Consider the following 20,800-nt stretch of genomic DNA (forward strand, 5'->3'; position numbering starts at 1 on the left):
TTTTCATACCAGTTAAATATACAGACAAAATAAAAGTGAAAAAAGAATTGACTTAACTATAATTATCAAGGCTTAACAAGATCATACATATATTAACTACAATGAATTAACTGTTCCAATATAGTAACATCCCATACAAATACCCTTGATAAAACAAATTCAGTAAAATAGATTTTCTCACATGCAATTCTAGCAGAAGGAAGAGAACCCCAGCTTTTAACTCTAACAGAGAGAGGAATAAGAGCTTCCACATCCAGCTGCAAGATCCCAGCAACTGCAGAAAGCTGAAACTAAAAATTCTGGTTTGAGGTGAGCTTGACCCCATGCACTCAAGCTGCTTCTATATTTTAAGCTTTGTAAATAAAACTGCAAGGCCATACAAGCTGTAAATTTTGAGCAGACTGCTCACTACCTCTATCTCAATGTTTCTTCATTAAAAAAAAATCCAGGACAAATGACACCTCTTTAAGCTGTAGTATTGTTATGGGGCAAAAGTGAGGATTGCAGGAATCTTCCCTGATGAAGGGCTTATGCCCAAAACATCGATTCTCCCGCTCCTCAGATGCTGCCTGACCTGCTGTGCTTTTCTAGCATCACACTTTCAGCTATTGTTACGGGGGCAAAGAAAGGCTTCTTTTCATTTTGTGCAAACTGTTAAAATCAAATATTTCTTTATTTTATAGCATTTCATATTTTTTTGACACCTGAAAACTATTTCACAGCAATAAAATAATTTTGAAAGATTTAAAACATTTTCAACTTTTATAAGTGGAAATTAAGGACCTCTGGGGGAAAGAAAAAACTCCTTGCTTGTTGAAGATGGTTATTGCCTGGCATTTGTGTAGAATTAATGTTACTTACCACTTGTTAGCTCAAACCTCAATATTTTCCAGGTTTCGCTGCATGTGGGCATGGATTGATTCAGTTTCTGAGGAATCAAATATGGTGCTGAACATTGTGCAAAAGTCACTCAGACCAGGCAAGGACAGTAGTTTGCTTTCTCATGAATGAAATAAATTGTTACAGGACTTAACAATGTTTTCATAGTCACCGCTAGACTAACTTTTTTAAAATTCCAGATGCTTTAATGCATTTAACATCTACCAGCTTCCTCTTTGGGATTTGAACCTGTGTTCCCAGAGCATTTGCCTGGGCCCCTGGATTGTTAAATTCAGTAGTATTACTAGTTCTTTTTATGAACCAGCAGGTCTTAAACTCTGAAATCTATGGATACCACAACAAGGGTAGATCTCCTGGAGAAGAAAGGAAAGGAGCTAGAACTGGTATTTTTTTCATCTCGATCTGTTTGCATTTTATTTATATCTTGGGGATGTGTAGAGATGGCCAATCAGTTTGTGTGTTGAATCAAGCTTCAGTGCTGTTAAATTTTTGCAGCACAAGCTTCCAATGTACTTTTAACGTCTCTTTCTCTGACATACCATCCAGGCGCCATAGCACACAAAGCGAACAGGAATCAATCAACGACATAATCAAACACCAAACAATTGAGCACTTGAATCCTCCATTAATGGAACATTGTTCATGGTTATAAAATAACAGCAGAGAAGAATTAAACACATCACGTCTCAAACAAATGGTATGTGAAATTAATTGTTTGGTTCAGAATGGAGTTCTTCAATGAGTTCTCAATTTCTAATTTTCAGCTCCAACCTTTAACTGCTGAAATGCCTGTGTAGATTTCATTCTAAACAAAATGGGTTCAATTAATCACTGAAAAGGAAAGGTGCAAAGATGCTACATTGAAACAGGAAATAACAATTCCAAACTTAGTTTACACATTTCAATTTTTCTATTGGATTGACACCCATCTTACACCTCACCTCTTAACAATACCAATTCACCTACCACTGAACACTGTTTCCTTGGTCTTATTTTTGACAAAATACTAGGTGCAACTAATTCTCTTAACATATTCACAAACATAAGATATTGTTCCAACCACTTTTATGCAACCTTCTGTATTTTAGCATTAAACATCTGTCACAGACATTTTAATTCCTTGTGAGTACTATGTTTTTCTCAGAAGAAAAGTAATGAACATTACAAGAGGAATTGTATTCTGATTTTCTGCTTGATATATAATGCCTTATCATGGCAGTTTAACTTCAAAGTTATAATGAACTTTACTGAAGCAGGGTTGAGAACTTTACAAACTACCTGTAGTAAAATTGAATAATAATACAAATAATAGTAAATGTAACAGGAGCAATCAGGAAGGATCACAAGGCTGATTCAATTGAGGAATGCTGTGAGTCAGCTAGTTTGCATTGGCTTGAATATGTACACTATTTACTATACTGCCAGTTAGCAAAGGTTTGTTTCTAAAATGTTATGGAATATAACAGTGCAATGGACGGCCATATAAACAATAATAGTACAAATGTACTGAAATTGCAACTAGAATATAAACAGGGTACAATTCTCAAGTTTTAATTAGTGCTTATGGAGTCAACCATTCAACATGAAACTTGAATTGATCATCAAATGGGAGAAATGGTCCATGTTGTAAATTGATACACAGGAAACAAAGGTTAGAGTAAAAATAAAAAAAACAGGAATATTCTTTATGAAGGTGATTTTAGAGTGGACTTGAAACATCTTGGGGCAATCACTACACCAGTAATCAAATGTATCTGACAACGTTTCACTTCCTATTTATTTCAATGGGACCCAGAACTCATTAAAAAATATAATTGTGGAATCCCAGGTACTGGGGGTTTCACATCCATCTCTGGAGAATCCATATAAGTCACCACAGAGAAACCAAAATCAATAATAAAGTCATTATTGCATTTACCATCTGACTTCTTCACTTTGCCTTTAAATTACTAGCAAATGGAGATAAACAAATTATATACTGAAGCTGGTATAGGGTAAATCCAAGGGTAGAAATTTATCTAATAACTGTAATTTAAATTAAGTTTTGTCCATGAGCTATGAGAAGTTATTTCCATCCAGTATCCAATCAGTGTAAAGCACATTGTACAAAGCTTTGCTGGGGCTTTTATTCACAACCCAATATTATAAGGTAGCAAAATCACAAATTGCTGAAAAATCTCAACAGGTCTGGCAATTTCTGTGGAGAAAAAAAAGTTAAAGTTTCGAGTCCAGTGACCCTTCTTCAGGGTCCTTCATAAGTGTTAACTCATGTCGGGAAGCATCCGCGGAGAGAAAGCAGTGTTAATGTTTCAGTTCCAGTTACCCTTTTTCTGAAGAATCCTGAAGAACAGTCACTGGTCCTAAAATATTAACTTTGCGCAGATATTGCCAGACCTGCTGAGCTTTTCCAGCAATTTCTGTTTTTATTTCTGTTTTCCAGCATCTGCAATTCTTTGATTTTTTAAAATGAAAAATATCATTTGGGTCATAATTTGCAAATGCGCTATACCTATAGAATTAATGAGAGACATTTTCTACAACATGAATAAATCATTAAGGAAATAATTGTAGAAAGAGCATTCAAAGCTCAAGAAGTGCTTTAATGAAGAAATGATACATTACTAAGAACTAATTCTTTATCGAGCCAAGTGCTTAGACACAGAGTCATAACCTGGTGAGCAGAAATACTGAAGGAACAACAATAGAGTTCCAAGTCAGGGTGATGTGTTGTTTGGAGGGGAATTTGCAGGTGGTGGTACTCCCACAGAACTGCTGTCCTTGTCATTCAGAGTGGGAAATGTCGTAGGTTTAGAAAGGGGCTTGGAGATTTGCTATATTACCTTTTGTAGATAATGCACACGGCTGTTCTGTGAATCAATAGTGGAGGGAATGAATTTGAAGGTTCGATGATTAAACGTTGTTGATGGAGTCATAGAGTCATACAGTACAGAAACAGACCTTTTAGCCCTTCTCGTCCATGCCAATTACATTTCCCCCATTTGTCTGCATTTGTCTCATATCCCTCTGAACATTTCTTATTCATGTACCTGCATCAATCACTTCCTCATTCCACCTATGGACCACCCTATGTGGGACAAAGTTGACCCTCAGATCCCTTTTAAATCTTTCTCCTCTCACCTTAAAAATATGCCCTCTAATTTTGAACTCCCCCGCTTTAGGGAAAAGAACTTTGCTATTCACCTTATCTGTGCACCTCCTGATTGAGGGATGACCTTGTAGACGTTCACAATCTCCTATGCTCCAGTGAGAAAAGTCCCAGCCTACCCAGCCTCTCCTTATAATTCAACCCCTCCAGTCCTCCAGTCCCAGTAACATCCTGGTAAATCATTGCTGAACCCTGTCCAATTTAATCATATCCTTCCTATAGCAGAACAACCAGAACTGTACATAGTACTCCAAAAGTGGTCTCACCAACGTACTGAACAATCTCAACACAACTTCCCAACTCCTGTGCTCAATGGTCTGAGCAATGAAGGCAAGTATACTAGACACCTTAACCACACTGTCTACATGTGACACAACTTTCAGAGAACTATCTACCTGAACACCTTGTGTTTGACAATACTACCCAGGACCCTGCCATTAATCGTATCAGTCCTGCCCTTGTTTACTTCACTAAAATGCAATATCTTGCATTTATTCAAATTAAACTCCATCTACCATTTCTCAGCCCATTGGCCCAATTGATCAAGATCTCTTTGTGATCTTGGATAACCTTCTTCACTGTCAACTATACCATCAAGTTTGATGTCATCTGCAAACTTACTAATGATGCATCCCAAATTCTCATCTAAATCATTTATATATATGATAAATGACAGTGGATCCAGCAGCAATTGCTAGTCATAGTCCCCCAGTCTGAAAAACAACCCTCAACCACCACCCTCTGTCCCCTATTATTAAGCACTTCCTGAATTCCATATGATCTAACTTTACTTACCAGTCTACGATGCAGAACTTTGTCAAAGGCTTTACTAAAATCCATATTGACAACAACTACCACTCTACCTTCATTAAATCTTTTGGTGACATCTTCAAAAACCTCAATCACGTTTGTGCGACTATCCTTGAGCAGTCCTTGCCTCTCCAAGTACATCTTTGAAGAGAAAATGAGGTCTGCAGATGCTGGAGATCAGAGATGGAAATGTGTTGCTGGAGAAGTGCAGCAGGTCAGGCAGCATCTAGGGAACAGGAGAATCGACGTTTCGGGCATTAGCCCTTCTTCAGGAAATGTCCCCTCTGAAGAAGGGCTAATGCCCGAAACGTCAATTCTCCTGTTCCCTAGATGCTGCCTGACCTGCTGCGCTTCTCCAGCAACACATTTCCATCTCTCCAAGTGCATGTATATCCTACTTCCCAGAATCCCCTCTAGCAACTTACCCACCACTAGGCCAACCTCACTAATCTATAGGTCTCCTTATAGCCTTTCTTAAATAAAGATACAACATCAGCCACCCTCCAGTTTCATAAATGATACAGATATCTCTGATGGGGGTCCATCAATTTCTCTCCTAACTTCCCAGAACATCCTGGGATGCATTTGATCAGGTCCTGGAGATTTATCTGCCCTTAAGACCTTCAGCACCCCCTCTTCTGTAATGTGGAAGATTTTCAAGACATCAATATTTATTTGCCTGACTTCCCTAGCCTCCATGTTTGTCTTCCCACTAAAACCGATGACTGATTTATGTCTTGCAGTTGGTGCACAGGCAGATGGTGGGTTACTCATTACAGAATTCCTAGCCTCTGAGCTACTCTTGTAGCCACAGTATTTTTATGGTGGGCCTGGTTCAGCTTCTGGTCAGCAATGACCCCCCCCCACCCCCACCACAATACCAACACCATCACCTTGAGATTGAGAGCAAAGAAATGCTGTTGAATGTCCAAAGGATTGTTCAGATTCTTTCTCATTGGAGATGGTCATCGCCTGGTGTGACCTAATTGTCACTGGATACTTATTAGCCCAAACCTGAATGATGTTTAGGTCTTGCTACGTAGTGATATGGAAATGTGGACAGTATCTTGAAACTATTTATTTTTCCTTTATTCTTTCTTGGGAAGAAGGTGTCATTGGCAAGGTCAGCATTTGTTGACCAACTGTAGATGTCCTTGAATTGAGTGACTTTCTTGGACATTAATGGAGAACAATTAAAGAGTCAACCACAATGCTGTGATCAGAAGTCAAGTGGAGACCAAAACATATAGTGATAGCAGATATTCCTCCCTGAAAGGTGTTCATGAATGAGATTGGTTTCTAAACTAATTTTCTTTCAGATTGCCGTCCACACAGCATCACACTGTCAACAATGTTAAGGTGAAAATGTTAACTTCCAAGTCACCTGAAATGCAATGAAACAAGATGTCCATGCTGACAAGGGAACCTAAGACACACAGCTGCTTAAAGTGACATGAAGATATTATGGTTCCTCATTTGACTAAGGGTCTGGTAGTGATGGGGATGTCATCAGCATGTTTACTACATTGCTCCATCACGTTGGCATCTGCCACCCCATCCCCATCATCCACTCCCCCATCAGCATCATTGTTCTCCCCTTCCTCTGAATCAGATGAAACCTCCTCTATCCTTTCCTCTGCAGTTTCACCCTCCCTTTGCTGAGGGGGTGTGTATATAGAGCAGCAGATTGTGCTCTCTGTTGAGGAATGCAGCTCTCCCCCTCCATGGTCCAGGCAGCAGAACCTTATCTTTAGCAGTCTAATGGTCTGCTCTATCGTTGAGGCATGGTCAACATTGTTACTATCCTCCACTGCACTTTGTGACTTGGTCACAAGCTGAGTCTTGTGTGATTGTCTCCTTTCTCATCAAGATGGCAACTATGATGTAACTGAGGGGAAGAAAATGCTGAAACCCCTGTTAGGCACTGAGGATGTCTGAATCATAGCAGCTGCTTGGTGTGTGTACACACACACACACACACACAGACACACACACACACACACACACATGCAATCACACAACACAGCTGCCCAATTGGAGAGAACTCCTTTCAGTTTGACAGTTGATGCCAGATCCCAGAGGGGCCCTGTTGGAGGCATCGACTGTGAATTCCACAGGTCAGACTGCCTGACTCCCAGGGTATGTTACGAATCTCATAAATTCTTTCACCGATCTCAACAGGATGTTGGTCAGCTCCCTGATATAGTTGCACGTTGCTGACTGCAACAATCTCTTGTGGTCCCCTGGAAAAGACCACCAGCATCGAAGTTCTAAAGTTATGATCACAAGGGTGATCATGTCTCCCCTTTCTTTAAACCCCTCCATCAATCGCAACAAATAATTTTCTATGCTTTTTTTTTAGCACGGAAGCTATCACACATCCATTAAATTTAGTTAATCAAATCCAAATTAAAAATCACACAACACCAGGTTATAGTCCAACAGGTTTAATTGGAAGCACACTAGCTTTCGGAGCGACGCTCCTTCATCAGGTGATTGTGGACGGCTCGATCTAACACAGAATCTATAGCAAAAATTTGCGGTGTGATGTAACTGAAATTATACATTGAAGAATTGATTGTCTGTTAAGTCTTTCATCTGTTAGAATACAGTGATAGTTTCACTTCTTTAAAGTGTAAATCACAAAACCCTTTTTTTTAAAGTTGCATTCTCGGGTTAGCTGTTAACAATGGTGATAGCTAGACAATGTGTTGAAGGTGTTAGCCCCCTGTGTTCTCTGTCTATGACCTGATGTTTAGATTGATTCCAATCTAAAAAGTGAAATAACAGAGTTTTACATAAATTCATGCAGTTTTTGAGCTTAGAGTTCGACATGAATCTATGTGGTTTTTGAGCAAAGTGCAATGTAACTTTGTACCAAAAAAATTCACCACACACAATATATATGTGTGCATGTGGGTCTTTGTCTGTCTGTGTGTGTGTCTGTCTGGGGTTGGGTTTGTGAGTGTGAGAAAGTGTGTGTGTGTGTGTGTGTGTGTGTAGTGAGTGCAGAGTGTCTTAAGTCTGTGAGGGGGTGTATGTGTGGGAGTCTGTGTCTATAAGGGTGTATGTGGGTGTCTGTGTGTATCTGTGTCCGTGTGCATGTGAGAGTGTGTGTGTATGTGTAGGAATATCTGTGTGTGTGTGTAGTGCAATGGTGATCACCTGTAATGTGACATGAAGCCAAGGTCCTGGTTAAAGCCCTCCCTATGGGTACCGAACTTAGCTATCAGCCTCTGCTCAGCCACTTTCTTCTGCTGCCTGTCCCGAAGTCCACCTTGGAGGATAGTCACCCGAAGGTCCAAGGCTGAATGTCCTGGACCACTGAAGTGTTCCCCAACTGGGAGGGAACCCTATCCCTGAACACTCTCTGGTGATCACTCCACCGCGGCACCATCACCAGTAGAAATGCTAGGGTGACTTGACCCATCACTACAACTATCCATGTGAACGAAACACAGAACAATCTGATCAGCATACTCATTGGAGCTTGCTCACCATCTACGGCATATCGTCTCAATGGAATATACTTAATATTAGCACACCCTGTCCTCCACCCACTCTACTGTAATAAATACTGTCCTGAAGGATCACTTTCAAACCCATTCTTTGTTAATAAGTGACTTGATCTGAAAAGGAGGGGGCTGCAGAATGACTGATATGAGGAGAGCTTTAAAAGGAAAAAAATTACACATAGATCCCGTCACTGTTCAGGACATAGACCTGGCAGGTCACTAATCCTAATGGATGGACTCCCTGCATGCCATGCAACTCCCTGCTACAGACATTGCTTACCACCTTATTCACGCTAATGCTTTTGGATACAGTGGCCATGGAGAGAATAATTATGTTATAGGATGAGGAGCAATGGTGGCAACAGGACCCAGTGTTGTTAATTTTATGTTCACGGGCTGCAGCATGGATCTCAAAACATATCAATACCTGTCCATTTTCCTTCCCATCTATCTTCTCCACCCTCCCCAGCAACCTATCACAATCACCCCTCACATACATCTACTAACACCTCCCCAGCTAGCTTTCCCCCCAACCCCACTCCCACCTCCACTCTCCTATTTATCTCTCAGCCCCCTTCTGCCCCCTCCACATTTCCAAAGAAGGGGTTAGAACATAGAACAATACAGCACAGAACAGGCCCTTCAGCCCATGATGTTGTGCCGACCATTGATCCTCATGTGAGGTAAACCTAATGTACGATCTCTCAAATTTCTGTGACCATTTGCATGTCCAGCAGTCTCTTAAATATCCCCAATGACCTCGCTTCCACAACTGCTGCTTGCAAAGCATTCCATGCTCTCACAACTCTCTGCATAAAGAACCCGCCTCTGACATCCCCTCTATACTTTCCACCAAAAAGCTTAAAACTATGACCCCTGATGTTAACAATTTCTGCCCTGGGAAAAGGTCTCTGGCTATCAACTCTGTCTATGCCTTTCATTATCATGTACACGTCAATTAGGTCCCCTCCCTTCCTTCTTTTTTCCAATGAAAAAAGTCCGAGCTCAGTCAACCTCTCTTTGTAAGATAAGCCCTCCATTCCAGGCAGCATCCTGGTAAACCTCCTCTGAACCCTCTCCAAAGCATCCTCATCTTTCCTATAATAGGGCGACCAGAACTGGATGCAATATTCCAAGTGCGGTCAAACCAAAGGTTTATAGAGCTGCAACACGATCTCATGGCTTTTAAACTCAATCCCCCTGTTAATGAAAGCCAAAACACCAAATGCTTTCTTAACAACCCTGTCCACTTGGGTGGAAATTTTAAGGGATCTATGTCCCTGCACACCAAGGTCCCGCTGTTCCACCAGACTGCCAAGAATCCTGTCCTTAATCCTGTACTCAACTTTCAGGTTCGATCTTCCAAAATGCATCACTTCGCATTTATCCAGGTTGAACTCCATCTGCCACCACTCAGCCCATCTCTGCATCCTGTCAATGTCACGCTGCAGCCTACAACAGCCCTCTATACTGTCAACGACACCTCCAACCTTTGTGTCGTCTGCAAACTTGCTAACCCATCCTTCAATCTCCTCATCCAAGTCATTAATAAAAATTACAAAGAGTAGAGGCCCAAGAACAGAGCCCTGTGGAACATCACTCACCACTGACTTCCAGGCAGAATACTTTCCTTCCACTACCACTCGCTGTCTTCTGTCGACCAGCCAATTCTGCATCCAGACAGCTAAATTTCCTTGTATCCCATTCCTCCTGACCTTCTGAATGAGTCTACCATGGGGAACCTTATCAAATGCCTTGCTGAAGTCCATATACACCACATCCACCACTCAACCCTCATCAACTTATCTGGTAACATCCTCAAAGAACTCAATAAGATTTGTGAGGCATGACCTGCCCCTCACAAAGCCGTGCTGACTGCATTTAATCAAGCCATGCTCTTCCAGATGGTCATAAATCCTATGCTTCAGAATCCTTTCTAACACCTTGGAGACGAGAGATGTGAGACTGACTGGTCTGTAATTACTGGGGATTTCCCTATTTCCTTTCTTGAAGAGAGGAATTTCATTTGCCTCCCTCCAATCCTCAGGTATGACTCTGGTGGAGAGTGAGAATGCAAAGATCTTCGCAAGCGGCGAAGCAATCAAATTTCTCGCTTCCCAAAGCAGCCGAGGACAAATCTGGTCTGGCTCTGGCGACTTGTCAATCTTAATGTTTGTCAAAATTTTCAGCACATCAGCTTCCTCAATCTCTATCCGTTCCAGCATGCTTACCTGCTCCTCAATGGTTTCATTCACTACAAGGTCCTTTTCTTTAGTAAAGGCAGAAGCAAAAAACTCATTTTGGGCTTCCCCTACCTCCTCAGACTCTATACACAAGTTCCCTATGCTATCCCTGATCGGCCCTACTCTTTCTTTGATCATTCTATTATTCCTCACATACGTGTAAAATGCCTTTGGATTCTCCCTAATCCTTCTTGCCAAGCCTTTTTCGTGCCCCCTCCTGGCTCTCCTCAGACCATTTTTGAGCTCCTGCTTGTAATCCTCTAGAGCTGAGCCAGACCCTTGCTTCTTCCACCTTACGTAAGCTGCCTTCTTTCTTTTGACGAGAAGCTCCTCTGCTCTCGTCATCCAAGGTTCCTTTATCTTACCTCTTCTTGCCTGTCTCAGAGGAACACATTTGTGCATCACTCGCAACAACTGTTCCTTAAACAGTTTCCACATGTCTATAGTGCCCTTTCCATGGAAAAATTGCTCCCAGTTCATGCTTCCCAACTCATGTCTGATAGCATCATAGTTTCCTTTTCCCCAATTAAATATCCTCCCATTGTGCCTGCTTCTCTCCTTCTCCATAGCATGTAGAATGTGAGGCAGTTATGGTCACCATCACCAAAATGCTCTCCCACCGCAAGATCTGACACCTGCCCCGGCTCATTGCCGAGCACCAAATCCAAAATGGCCTCTCCCCTTGTCGGCCTGTCAACATACTGAGTTAGGAAACCCTCCTGAACACACCTTACAAAAACAGCTCCTTCCAAACCATCTGCTCGAAGGAGGTTCCAATCAATATTGGGAAAGTTAAAGTCACCCATTACAATTGCCCATAGTAGTAGGTGCAGGGGTAAATATAGGGGAATGGGTCCGGGTGGGTTGTTCTTCGGAGGATCGGTGTGGACTTGTTGGGCTGAAGGGCCTATTTCCACACTGTAAGTAATCTAATCTAAACTCTACTAATTCACACTTTTCCAAAATCTGCCGGCCTATGCTTTCTTCAATCTCCCTGCTGCTATTGGGGGGGCCTGAATTAATCCCCTAAAGAGGTGACTGCTCCCTTGCTGTTCCTAATTTCCACCCATACTGACTCGGTAAGCAGATCTTCCTCGACAATGGAAGCTTCTGTAGCTGTGATACCCTCTGTGATTAGTAGTGCTACACCCCCTCCTTATTCCCCCCTCCCTATTCTTTTCAAATGTTCTAAACCCTGGAACATCCAGCAACCATTCCTGCCCCTGAGAAACCCACGTCTCTGTTATGGCCAAAACATCATAGTACCAGGTACTGATCCATGCTCTAAGTTCATCACTTTTATTCCTGATACTACTTGCGTTAAAGCAAACACACTTTAACCAATCCCTTGGTTCTTTCCCAGGAAATTCCTTCCCACTGGCTGCGCTACCTCTTGCTATTGCCTCATCTCCATCAACTTTCACCACCGGTATATAGCTCAGGTTCCCACCCCCCTGCCATATTAGTTTAAACCCTCCTGAACCACTCGAGCAAACCTTCCACCCAGGACATTGGTCCCCTTCCAGTTCAGGTACAACCTGTCCTTCATATACATGTCCCACCTTCCCCAGAACGCATCCCAATTATCTACATATCTGAAGCCCTCCCTCCTACACCAGCTGCGCAGCCACGTGTTAAGCTGCGCCAGCTCCCTGTTCCTCGCCTCACTATCTCGTAGCACCGGTAGTAAACCCGAGAACACTACTCTGTTCTTCCTGCTCTGCAGCTTCCACCCTAACTCCCTGAAATCACTTTTTATATCCTCAATCCTTTTCCTGGCTATATCATTGGTGCCAATATGTAACACGATTTCTGGCTGTTCGCCCTCCCCTTACAGAATCTTCTACACCCAATCGGAGACGTCCCAGACCCTGGCTTATGTCTAAAACATCTCCTGCTCCTTGGATGCTGCCTGATCTGCTGTGGTTTTCCAGTGCCACACTTTCTGACTCTGGTACATCTTACGTGGCCATGAAGATGAGCATCACACTGGCATAGTTACATGTGGGGCTTCAGAGAGACCCAAACATACACACATCAAGTCAAAACAGTGAAAGTTTACAAACATGGAAGTTCTTGTACAGTGCCTTGTCTTGTTTGCTACCAAAATGCTCTCAGAAGGTTTTTAAAATTTTCTTTACTTTCCTGTTTCAGGGTTGTCCCAGGTTCTGCAGCTGGGGTGGAGGGAACCTGCTTGGCAATGGAGCTCATTGGTCCTGGAGGTTTGGTCAGGTGATGCCAGAGTTGGTAGGGGAGGGAGGAGGTGGCATTAGTGTCTGGACAGCCTAGACATTCTGAGGGCCTTTTTGCCAGAGACAAGTGAAGTCTCCCCTTGCTAGAAGGTCAAAGAGTAGCAGGATAGTGGGGAGCAAGGCAGGTAAGGAAGAGATTGAGGACCCAGTCACCTCTGCAGTGTCCTGAGAGGAGACTTCTGAGGGCCTTGTGCGTGATTCCTCCTCTGTCTCCTTGTGAAGAGAAGACATTTGTTGGTTCCCCATTTCCCCTGTCAACATTGAATGTATATACAGGCTTAGTGAGACTCCAAAGAAGCAGTTGAAGGGATTATTGACTACATTGGTTAATCACCTTGAGTATTTAATTCATGAACAGGACAATTAATTTTTTCACCGGAAAGTCAAGTTCTCCAGGTAAACATCCCATGTCATGAGGAGCTGAAGCTTTTGCTATGCTGTATTTGTTGCTCATGTCATGGCCTGCTCTGTGCTGGTTAGATGAAACATGAGTTCAGATGTTCACTGTTAGGGAAAGCTTCAATGTTGTGGCAAAATTGCTAAAAGTGGCTGAGGATCATTTGTCCACCCCGGCCCTGACATTTTAGTAATTCCCATTTTGAAGGACATGGGAATAGGACCGCAATGCATTTTGCACATATGACTTTATAGATGCAGTTGTCAGCTGCCTCCAGTGAAGTGGGATCTTGGTATCATTGGAGTATGAAACCCAAAGTATGCGAATTAGACCCAGTAAGAGTGCAAATTTAAACTTTGTGAATTTGTTCAGATAGTCAGTGTATCCCTTTGAAAAGGTAAGATACCCCTTTGTTTCTGGTGTGGGGACATCTTTAGGGGACGTACAATGCCCTTTCTAATTGTTAAAAGATATATAAATGAATATAAAAAATGCATAAACCTATTACAGCCAGTGTCTTTGGAAGTGTCAACAGTCTTAGGCTTGACAGTTTCCATTCATAGATTAATATTGCATGATTGATTTCGTAAGTATCCATTATCATATTCAAGTGCTTACTAGTTCACAGGCTGATTGACAGCCCCAAGTCATTCTAGGACTTTGATGTGGGACTGTGAATTCCAATGCTTGTTGTTATAAGGATATTTCACTTAACTGAGAAGTTTGTGTTGATAAGGCTCTATTCTTTTTGAAATAATGTAAATGTAGTATTTTGTTGAAATAATGTAAATGGGTTATCATGAATGAGTTTTTTTCAGTATAGTGAAGTCTGCAATAGACATTTAGAGTTTTATTTTATTGGTTTTTAATTTATTTTTTCTCTGCATGAGTATTCAGGTCTGCTCAGAAAGGATACTTGAACTGGTGTAGTAGGTCCAAGGGCAAAGGATAGGGGAATGGGTTGACATAAACTAGCAGTACAGTGCATAGGGTCTATAAAGTTCCAAGAGATAGTTCACCAGGGCGCGCCTTGGCATGGGGGCATGAAGCACCATGTGAAATACATGATAAACACAGTTTGGTAAGTAGGCATGAATATCAGTTGGGTTGGGTGAGGAGTATGAGGCGATATTGGGACTGTTTGGTAGTCGGAGGGAGTGAGGTTTATGGGCTGGAGGGATATTTTGTGTTTTGATGCCTGCAGAAATCTTCTGTTAGACTGCCCTCTGCAACCAGCAACTTTGTCAGTTCTTCTAGAGTCCTCTTGCCTGATTCCTAATCCAGCCCACCCGTTGGATGGAGTCTTCACTGTCCAGCCCACATTTTGGAAGATTGGGCTTGTGAAGCCTGGAATTTTCCCATCTCTGCACACCCCACAAGGGAGTGAAAATCTGGGCCAGGGGTTTGGTGACTGCTTTGTCTAAGGGTGAATCCAAGTTTCTGATTACCTGCCATTTTAGTTCTCCAATCTCATCCCACCCTGATCTTTCCATTCTCTTTTATGATCATCTTTGAGATGTAAACATACCAATCACACAAGGTTTGGTGAGACAGTAATGTGGATGTTTTATTCGAAGATAAGATTATTTATAGATAATATTCACTCGACAGAACGTTCAACATCTTTCATTACTGCTTCAGACTGTTCAACCAGCCACACAACTATGACCTTCTATCCGGTTGAGCTATGTTATAACGCACAGTATTTCAAGCTACACCCCTTTAAAGGTGATGTTATCATCTTGAAACATCTCAGTCTGTCATACTGAAATTCTTCAAAAGCTCAAGGGAAGACACCTAATCTTTCAGCTAGGCATTGGGACAGCACTGAATTCAACCATTTTATTTTTTTCCATATGACAGTTATTTGTGCCGATTCTGCCTTTCCATTTAGACCTCCCCAGTATGCAGTTTTCATTTCTTTACTTGTCCCCGTACCATCTGTTTGCCTTAAAATAGCAAAAGGAATAATAGTTATTCTTTTTGCCTTCCACCCTCTCACAGGCCTCCTACATCTCCTCCTTCCTTGCCTGGATTAAACTCTGCTACATCTCTAAGCAATCTCAGTTCTGAAAAACGTCACCAGTCTGAAACGTAGCTCTGTTTCTCTCTCCACAAATACTGCCAGAACTGTTGAGTATTTGCAGGATTTTCTGTTTTTATTTCAGATTTACAGTGTCTACAGTGTTGTATAAAATAATGGTCTTGAAGGTGTTAATGTTCATGTTATGTTGGCTCCATCCATTCTACTTATTTCACAAATATTCCATGGAGGGGAAACGATTAGTTCTACATAGCTTTCAAAGGGAAATATCTTAGCAATTATGTCTGACAAACTGTAGTTGTACTGAAGCCAACTGCGCAATAAACCTTGTCATATAAGGTACTCTGTGGGGTGGTATATCCACCACACATAATCACTAAATAGTTCCAAGACAAAACAAAAATATAGGAGGATATTGGCAGTGAACTACTTTGGTGAAAGTGCTTCCTGATGTAGGGCTTTTGCCTGTAACATCGATTTTCCTGCTCCTTGGATGCTGCCTGACCTGCTGTGCTTTCCCAGCACCACTCTAATCTTGACAGTGAACTACTTTGAACAACTCTAACCAAATACCACTGAGTTGTAGAGGTGGCAAATACAACAAGACATCAGGAGCAACCACCTTGCAAGTAAAAATATGCAGTACTGTTTTTTATTATTTTTTGTCTTTGTACTTTGACACCATGTTCTCTTCTGTCTGTTTACTGAATCTGTATGCTTATACTATGATTACTAACTTTCTGGTCCCTCACCATATTTTGTGTGTGATCTCAATAAGTGATAATGAAGTCACAGAGCAAGTTCAATTCTGTCCTCACTCATGCTTGCATATGCTTGTTATCATAACTAGATACAATCAAGAGTGAGATTATCAACTGACTTTCCTTGCGCCAGCTCAGATTTATGGAGGTGAATTGTTGCATTTCTAAATTGGCCTTGCTGAAATCAGTCACTGTACCGGAGGGCTTCCTTGTTTGCATAATTCAATTACTTTTTTGCCTCCTCCAGCTGAAATATAACATTCAACGTAGCACAGACAAAGTTCCTCTGTGCACTTTAAGCAACCAAGATGTAAAACTCATTTATAACAGATGATCTTGTGATTCCATCGCACAGAAGTCATTCTCCATAGTTCTACATGCACCCTGAGTCTCTATTTATTCCCTATCTTTTTGCTGAAATTAGTTTGATCTATTGAAGAAAAAAAGTGACTTGCATTTGTATAGTGCCTCTGCACCACGTCAGGCTGTCGCAAGTGCTTTGCATCCAATGAAGTACTTTTGGAGGATAGTCATGATCATAATGTAGGACATGTGAAATTGTAAAATGTAATTTATTGATAATATACAATGGATAAAGATTAGACAAGCATTCTTGCTATTAATCTACCAATTTATTATTTCTGGGAGTTCTTTCAAAAGGCCCACTTGACTTTAATCTAATCCTATTATACTACCATTCTGAAATTAAAAATTAATGGAGCTGAGTGTAATTGTTTCTGGTTCTGCTGGCAAGAGAATTTCAGAGACGTTTCAAGGGCATGGTTATTAGATCAGAGAAATGCTGTGTTTTCAACCAATTTGTAAAGTTCATCATCACAGACTTTTCCAGACTACTGAAGACCAAGAAAGATCAGAAAAAAAACCCAAGAAGAAATCACAAAAACAATACCAGAAACATGATTTAAATCAATCTTATACTGGGTCCTAATATAAATGTTCATAATAGGATTAATAATTTCTGCTAACATTAAGTAGTGAAATAATTACACACCAATGTTCCTGAAGCATTTTCATTTTAAAAGACATTTTAGCAGGATGGGCATGGATTCTCCTTATAAAAAATCTTTTCCACTTCATTTAACATTAGTTAAGTGACCCTGATTAATTTTTAAGGAGGCAGCAGGATGGAGAACAATATTCCAGTCGCAAGAATGAAGGACCGACTGTATTAACATGAGCAAAAATGCCAGCTCACTGAGCAAATTTAATACCCTGCTGAGGGCATTTAATGGGGCAGATAGTGGCAGGAGAGAATGCCACTTCTCCCTCGCCCCTCCCCACCCAGCTGCCCAGATTAAGTAGAAGGTGGAAAGGCCTATGAATAACCTTCCTGTTACACTGCTAATTGTAAGCATTGTTTAGATTAGATTAGGTTCCTTATAGTGTGGAAACAGGTCTTTTGGCCCAACAAGTCCACACCGACCCTCCGAAGTGTATCCCACCCAGACCCATTGTGACAAGCAGAGTCACAATTATATAGACAGGGCACTTGCAGTTCTTAAAGAAAAACAGTTTTAGAGGCAAGGCATACATTTCTGTAGTGGTCCTCCCTCCTTGGATAACCTACCAACCACATGACGTGGTATGCATTGTGGTCATTCTTACAAAGTCTTCTCCTTGTTCTCATGGCCACTGAGTGCATTGTGTCTGTCAGGTAATCCCAATGTGCCTGGGACTTTGCAATCTCTCTCATGTCTTTTCTAACCAACTTCCAGTCAAACATATCTTCTGCATTCTGAACCTGTTCTTTCTTCTGAGGTGTAGTCGCTTTATAAAAAATACAATCTGGCTACATTTTAAAGTATCTCCTTACACACTCATGCTCAATGATTCAGCCAAAGTGACTCAAGAGAGAGAAATTTCCTGCTGATGTGGTAATCCAATAGTCAGCGAGAATTGTTTGTTTTAGTGAATTCCATAGTAAGTTCAGCATCAACACATCAGAAATGGGGAGTAGTCGTGATTTCAAATTTACTTTAATTCATTCTTTCCCAGTCACCTATTCTGATGGAGTACAAATGTTATTAGGATCCAAAACTGGAGAATGTCAATACTGTCAGAGGGCTGCCAATCAAAAGGCAATCTTATAATCTTGGCATATCTTGTCGCCCTTGAAACAGGTGCATTCTTTTCCAGTTGGCCTAAACCTTTCGAGTTCATGACTTAAAACTGAATGCAAGGTTTGTGAAAGTTTGGAGCTCAGGCTGAGGTTTAGGGTGTAGGTTTGCTCACTGAGCTGGATATCAAACCTACACCTTAAAACTGAATGTTGGTTTGTAAGGTCACATTTTCATCTTATTGTCCATCCCTCTCTGCATTTCCACTAATTCTTCAACATTTACTCCTCGTTGAATTGGATTTGTCCACTGATATGTAGAATATTTTTTTCACTGGCAGCAACCTAATTGGCAGAATGAATTAGATTTGGGAATCCAATGACATCCCCACATTTGGAAGAGGAAGAACATTCATTAAAAAAAAGAAAAGCTGTCAATTTCACCTCAAGTGTTACATATTCAACAACCAGAATTTGCATTGACAGGTCCTAACAGAAATAATCTGGACATGTTAGAGGGGACCTGTCTTTACCACCTCGACTATATAAGGGAGAATGTCACACAGCTATACCTCTCTTTGAAGCAAACCTGCATATCACTCAGACTTGAGTCAACCAGGAAAATGCCCAGTGGTGCATCAAGCAAATGAGGAAGCTATTGTTTTAAAGCGTAATGTGTTTATCATTGTCTTTAGGGAAGGTTTCATACAAAAAAAATCAAGAACTTCTACTGGTAACAAGGTAACCAAAAGTGCTGGTCTTCATGTTCCTTGGCTATGGTATTGGCCAGTTTCTGCTCCTTTCTCATCAATGCTTTCTTCCCCTTACTTGCGTACCGCCTCAACTCATTATAGAATCAGAGAGTAATACAACAAGGAAACAAACCCTTCCATCCAATTCATCCATGCCGTTGAAGTTTCTACTAGAGAAGGAGTACTACTTAACCTTCTGTTTGGAAATAAGGCAGGGTAAGTGACTGAAATGTCAGTGGGGGAGCACTCTGATATCTGTGAGCATAATTCTATTTGTTTAAAATAGTTATGGCAAAGGTAGACCTGATCAAAAAGTTAAAGTTCTAAACTGGAATAAGGCCAATGTTGAGGATATTAGACAAGAGCTTTCAAAAGTTGATTGGGGAGGCTGTTTGGAGGTAAAGAGGCGTTTGGGAAGTAGGAGGCCTTTAAGAATGAGATAACGAGACTTCAGAGACAGTATGCTCCTGTTAGTGTGAAGGGCAAGATGCCGGCTGTAATACGAGAGAAATTGAGGTTCTGGTCATGAACAAGGAGGCTTATATCAGGAAAGGACAGCTGGAATTGAGTGAATGCCTAGAAGAGCATAAGGGCAATAGGGGTATACTTCAAAGAGAAACTAGTAAGGGTGAAAAAGAGACATGAGATAGCTTTAGTAAATAGAGTTAAGGAGAATTCAAAGATATTCAATAAATACATTAAGGGCAAAAGAGTCACTAGGGAGAGAATAAGGCCCCTTAAGTTTTGCAAGGCTGTCTGTGTGGAACCACAGGAGATGGATGAGATGCTAAATAAATATTTATGCGGAAAAGAAATGGAAGCTAGAGAACTTGGGGAAGTAAATATTGATGTCTGGAAAAGTGTTCATATTAAAGAAGAAGAGGTGCTGGAGGTCTTAAAACACATACATATGAATCTATGCCTGGGACCAGAACTTTGTGGGAAGCTAGGAAAGAGATTGCTGTGCCCCTTGCTGAGCTATTTGTATAATGAACAGCCACAGGTGAGATGCTAGAAGACTGGAAGTTGGCTAATGAGGAGCCATTATTTAAGAAAGTCAATAAGGAAAATCAAGGGACATGTAGACTGGTAAGCCTTACATCAGAGGTTGGTAAGTTGTTGGAAGGGATTCTGAGAGACAGGATTTATATACATTTGGAAAGGCATTGACTGATTGGGGATAGTAAACATGGCTTTGTGTTGGAAATGTTGTCTCATAATTTGATTGAGTTTTTGAAGAAGTGACAAAGAAGATTGATGAAGGCAGAGTGTTAGATGTTCTCTATATGGACTTCAGCAAAGCATTCAACAGGATTCTGCATGGCAGACTGATTAGCAAGGTTAGATCACATGGGATCTGGGGAAGATTGCCAATTGTATACAAACTTGGCTTGTAGTTAGGAGACAGGGTGGTGGTAGAGAGTTGATTTTCAGACTGGAGGCCTGTTACCAGCAGTGTGCCACAAGGATCGATGCTGGGTCCATGGTTTTTTTGTCATTTATATCTAAAATATTAATTCAAGGCACCAGTGTAGGTATGATGGGTTCAGTGGCCATTTTCTGTACTATATCATTCCTTGATTTCATCATTGTTGTAACTGTAGTCAGGTGGTTACTAAGCTCATAGAATCCCTACAGTGTGGAAGCAGGCTATTTGGCCAATTGAATCAATACTGACCCTCCAAAGAGCATCCCACCCCGTCGCTGTATTTCCCACAGATTAATTCTCCCAGCCTGGACATCTTTTGGCTGTGGGAAGAAACCAGAGCACCTGGAGCAAACCCATTCAGACATGGGGAGAATGTTCAAATTCCACACAGACCTTCACCCGAAAGTGGAATTGAAGCCAGGTCCCTGGCACTATGAGGCAGCAGTCCTAACCA

General features: G+C 41.3%; 1 protein-coding gene across 1 annotated transcript in view; it reads left to right on the plus strand.

The window, feature by feature from the left end:
- Window positions 1-1,450: 1,450 nt before the first annotated feature.
- Window positions 1,451-20,800, plus strand: part of klhl4 (kelch-like family member 4) — a 200,265-nt gene continuing 180,915 nt past the window's right edge. Inside the window, exon 1 of the mRNA XM_087992144.1 lies at window positions 1,451-1,597. The gene's annotated coding sequence lies outside the window, so the exon portion shown is untranslated. The remainder of the gene's footprint in view (window positions 1,598-20,800) is intronic.

Source organism: Chiloscyllium plagiosum, unplaced genomic scaffold, assembly GCF_037043375.1.
Source record: "Chiloscyllium plagiosum isolate Xiang-an unplaced genomic scaffold, Cpla_swu_hap1 HiC_scaffold_11, whole genome shotgun sequence".
NCBI classification, from domain to species: domain Eukaryota; kingdom Metazoa; phylum Chordata; class Chondrichthyes; order Orectolobiformes; family Hemiscylliidae; genus Chiloscyllium; species Chiloscyllium plagiosum.